The 5499-nt window shown below is 38.1% G+C and overlaps 1 long non-coding RNA gene across 1 annotated transcript; it reads right to left on the minus strand.

The window, feature by feature from the left end:
• Positions 1-2012: 2012 nt before the first annotated feature.
• Positions 2013-5270, minus strand: LOC121386627. The gene is made up of 2 exons (XR_005959673.1): positions 4780-5270; positions 2013-4325 (listed from the first exon to the last, which is right to left on the minus strand). It is a non-coding gene; the product is annotated as an uncharacterized LOC121386627 (long non-coding RNA).
• Positions 5271-5499: the final 229 nt, after the last annotated feature.

Raw genomic sequence — 5499 nt, forward strand, 5'->3', positions numbered from 1 at the left:
ACTCAACCTGGCACTCATAAAAGTAGCGCATTGGGCTATTGTTTTCGCTCCAGCCAGTGCACCACAACTGGCATATCAAAGACCGCGATGTGTGCTATCCTGTCTGTGAAATGATGCATATAAAAGATTCCTTTCTATACTACAAATGAAATTTTTTAGCGGGATTCTTTTCTAAGAATATATGTCAAAAATCACCAAATGTTTGATATTCAATAGCCGATGACTGATAAATCAATGTGCTCTAGTGGTGTCGTTAAACAAAACAAACTTTACTTTCATAAAAGTAGCAACCGCCAAACTGCCGCGCCCTTTTCAGGACGCCCCAGAATTCAGGCCCACAGGGAGGGGGCGGGATTTATCTCGGTCGGTTGACTGCTCCCTTGAGTTGATTGCGTCGAAGGATCGAACCACCTCGGTGGATCCATTCAGCTGATTGTTTTTTCTCGTTCCAACCAGTGCACCACAACTGGACAAAGGTCGTTATATGTGTTTCCCGGTCTGTGGGAAAGTGCATAAAATAAAATATCTTGCTGCATTACAAAACATGTAGCGGGTTTCCTCTGATGACTACTAGTCAGAATTACCAAATGTTTGACATGCAATAGCCGATGATTAATTAATCGATGTGCACCTGTGGTTTCGTTAAACAAAACAATCTTTGCTTTAATAAAAGTAGCAGCTGCTAAACTGCCGCGTCGTTTTCAGGATGCCCCAGCATTCAGGCCCCCAGAGGCAAGGCACTTATGGGTGCCGTTACCTTCAGCCCTCTGCAGGCTAACAATAAGGTTTTAACGACGAGCTGCTCATTAGACAAAACGAAATCAACACAAGCACCTCAGCTTTACCGTAGATAAACAGCCCACCCACCCCCCCCACCCCCCCCACCCCCACCCACCACGAAAAAATCCGGAATTTTTTTATAGAAACTTAAAGAATATATTCTCTTCTTAACCGTTTAAGGAGTTTTAGACTATTAATTACTCAGTTGCCCCCCACCCCCCCCCCCCCCCCTCCCCCAACAACAAAAAAACAATTCTAGCTACGGACCTGGGGCCTCATTCACAAAGGTCTCTTAGGCTCTGTTAGACAGCAAAGCATCCTCTTTACAAGTCTTTTAGCATTGCACTGCGAGATCGCATATCCTAGCTACGGACCTGGTAACTCGCTCCAAATTATGCGCCAGATCCCTTTAACAAATTCGCGCACATTCCTCGAGGTGCTTGCGTCGCAGGATCAAACCACTTCAGTGGGTCAATTCAGCGGATTGGTTTTTTTCCTCTTTCCAACCAGTGCACCACAACTGGACAAAGGCCGTGGTATGTGCTTTCCTGGGTGTGGGAAAGTGCATATAAAAAAATCCCTTGCTGCATTAGGAAAAATATAGCAGGTTTCCTCCAATGACTAAGAGTCAGAATTAATAAAACATTTGACGTCCAATAGCCGATGATTCATTAATCAATGTGTTCTAGTAGTGTCGTTGAGTGCTTGACTGAAGTTCTTGTGTCGCAAGATCAAACCACCTTGGTGGATCCATTCAACTGGGTTTTTTCTCGTTCCAACCAGTGCACCACAACTGGTCAAAGGCCGTGGTATGTGCTATCCTGTGTGGGATGGTGCATATAAAAAGATTCCTTGCTACTAATGCAGCAGGTTTCCTCTCTAAGACTGACAAGAGTTACCAAATGTTTGACATCCAATAGTCAATGATTAATCAATGTGCTCTAGTGGTGTCGTATGTTACAATGATCAAATGTTTGACATTCAGCAGTGTTGTCTGTCAAATTTAACTTTTATTGCTAAAGCACCTGCCAATGACTGATTTTCTTGAGACTCGTGTCACAAAAGCCATCTATAAAAGGACTCTTCACAGAAACTATGATGCTGTAAACTTCAAGTTTGGAAACTACTGTCGTCAGTATTGTGTATTTAATACTCAATTCATTTTATGTTTCATTCTTGGATGTACAGTGTATCAGCTATGATATTAATAAAAACAAAATCGAAGTTAATCAGATTGTGGCACCAATTTATTGCACTTGTCAGCACGACATATTGAAACATGGGTTAGAAAAAACAATGAAATAGAGAATAACTAGTTAATGACGTCAGATATTTGCTTTTTCCTGTGAAGGTAAGAATGGGGAATTCTAAGTCTCTGCCGAGCGGAATTTCTCATTCGACCTGAACAGGATAAAGCTGATATCCGACATCATTAACTAGTTGTTATCTTTATCCTGCAGACCATAAATATTCAGGGGAAAAAAGCTATTATTTCTGTTATTTCAGCCACATTGTACGATGACCTAGAGGTCAAATGAGCGATTCTGTAATGTAGGCTATGCGTGTGACGTCACTGTGACGTCAGAGTCATATACTACTAGTAGCAGGATACATCTATCACTTTGCTTTATCCGTCATCATATTCTGTCAATAGAAACGGTGGTTTCAGGATAAAAAAGAAACATCATGGTGTCATTTTACAGGATATTACTGTTTTTATCCATCATCATATTCTGTCAATAGAAATGGTGGTTACAAGATAAAAAAAAGAATAACATCATGGTGTCATTTTACAGGATATTACTGTTTTTATCCATCATCATATTCTGTTAATAGAAACGGTGGTTAAAAGATAAAAAAGAATAACATCATGGTGTCATTTTACAGGATATTACTGTTTTTATCCATCATCATATTCTGTCAATAGAAATGGTGGTTACAAGATAAAAAAAGAATAACATCTTACAAACAAGACATGGATGTAAAATGTCTAGATCAGCCACATTTCAAGAAAAGATCTATTACTTTTGTTACACTGAAATACATGTATGTAGGATGGGATTGCATATGGAAGGGGGGGATGGATGAGTGGTCGGTTTGGGGGTGGGGTGGGGGGTGTTAGTTTTTTTAACCTGTAGCCTGTAGCATGAAAAAAACCCTAAAAATTGTCTGATACATTTCTACAGCTCACAAATCAATTTTGTTTGTTTTTTAATGGAAAGTCTCAGATTGTTTTTTAATATACATGTACAATAAAGACCACACATTCAAATTATGCTGAGGTGTCGTTAAATAAATAATATTTTACCTTTACTTTCCCGTATCTGCTTATTGGCATTAACATATTTATATTTATTACCTCAGTGGGCATTCATAACCAGGGAAATAAATATCATAATTTCTTACTGACAAATTATCATACATTGATGAAACACACAATATTATTGGATGATCTGACACCTACAAACCTTGTCAGTAGGCTACTACTAGTATATACAATGTATGATGTCATTATGATTAGGCAAATACACAATTATGTCACATAATTCTCTCAATTTTCATTGTTAAACTTTTTAATACAATGTTACGTTAATACAATTTAATACAGATTTCTTTAACAGAATAAATAGAACATTTGTTTTTTTTACAATTAATTGAAATTGTGAATAAAATACAGAGTTATAACAATACTCAGAATAGTGACGGTGTACAGTTGTTTACATCATTTCTATATATACATATACACATGTACATGGTTTTTAGAGGAAAAAAGCTGAGGTAACAAATAGAATAACAAACTTGGTATCAGTCATAATCAAATTATGTTCCTCATGAATTTTTTTTTTCTCTGTCATTCACTAAAGCTTACGGCATTTAAAAAGTATTTCACTAGGGTCATAAATTTTATAATAACTGGTAACTCATTTAGAGTTGGGCGTTATACCATATATATACTGTTCGGTATCGGTATCATGTCAATACAGATTTACTGTACAGAGCAAATTTCAAAATATTGAAATTTCGGTATTGAAAAATCTTATCCACCATTTAGTAAACCACTAACAATGTATCTGACGAATGCACAAAAGGTGAAAAGAAGAGAGAGATGAGGGCCGAGTGTATGGAATTTAATTTTATTTAGATGAAATTAGTGGGTGAGACTTAACTCAGGCATGCATTTAAAGCCAAGTATACCGAAAATACCACTCAATATCAGTATCGTATCAATACCATACCGAAGTAAGTCACCCCCAAAATACTGAACCTGAAATTTCAATACCGCCCAGCTCTATACTCATTTATTATCCTATGTATAATACACCATAATAAGGTATGCTCTCACATTCTTGTGTTGATGATAGTCTGAACTAGCAAAGACCACGCTGGCATTCTCCACTTTAAAGACAAACAATAGTTTTAAATGGTTTGTAAATGCATTATCACACTGATCCAACTCCATGCAGCAACAACTGTGGCCACACTGGAATGTTCCGATATCCCACAATTCCACAGCACAGGAAGTGTGATCTTGCCCTCCACTCTGCCTTGAGGTTGCACTATACCAATTAATTTCCGGCTGGGTCGAAGTTCGAGGTGTACCGAACTTTTGATAGAGAAGTTAACACCACAAGTCCTGTGATTGGTTATAAATGTGAGTGTGTTGGTTGTAAAAACAATTAGTTTCATCTGGGCTAAAAATGTATGCAATTTTATTTGATGTAGTACCACCGTGTCAAGTAGCCTTGTGCTTGGAACATGTATGGGGTACCTGTAAAAAAAAGTACTAAAATTTTGTGCGAAACTAGGGGTGTTGCAGAAACATCTGGTTATACCGAAAATGAGCCATGAAAGGTACCATTTTCTGCAGTTAATACTTTGAGGTAGGGGTTGTAGTACTGATATTTATGGGTCACAGTTTGGTTGATATATTGCATATAGTGTTTTTAAACACAAACGTTAACATGGTCGCCTATGGGATTTGAATTGGTATAGTCCAACCTTGATAGTCTCTCCGTTACTGTATCCGATACGAGTCAACGCTATTTTTACCTGTCCATGTAACTGGCTGTCACAAACGGTCACTTCTAAATGTTGAAGGTGTGGCATGTAACCCAGGGGCCTAATTTACTAAACTCCCGCTACTTTGTGATCTCGCAGTGCAATGCTAAAAGACTTGCAAAGAGGGTGCTTTGTTGTCTAATAGAGCCTCAAAGACCTTTGTAAATTGGGGCATAAGTGTAAGAGAGAGGGGGTGGGGGGGGGGGGGGCAGGGGATGCAACTGTCCCCCTAGTGCTGGAGCAAAACCTCAAATTCAGGCAAAAATTAAACAAATATTCAGGCAAAATGTGCTAACCTGAGACATTTTTACCATGTATTTCCATCATTCTACCCTCAAAATGAGTTGTAATCCATGTAAAAATGCGTACCGATTTGTTTGCATCCCTATATAGGTGTTTGGTGAAAATGCTAATATGAATAAATGTTGTTATCTAGATTATAAAAATATTAATAGTGGCTCATATGTTATAGATCTAAAGTAGATCGCTCAAATAATAGTATTATTTGGACACTAATGCCTTTTTTATTGATATTCAAGTCGCCCAAACAGGATATCGGTGCACTTGGCGAGCTGGCCACAGGCCGTTTTGACCCCTGGAATAGAATACATTTTTAACGACACCCCAACACGAAAAATACATCGGCTATTGGGTGTTAAA

This window comes from Gigantopelta aegis, chromosome 12 (genome assembly GCF_016097555.1).
Source record: "Gigantopelta aegis isolate Gae_Host chromosome 12, Gae_host_genome, whole genome shotgun sequence".
Classification (NCBI taxonomy): domain Eukaryota; kingdom Metazoa; phylum Mollusca; class Gastropoda; order Neomphalida; family Peltospiridae; genus Gigantopelta; species Gigantopelta aegis.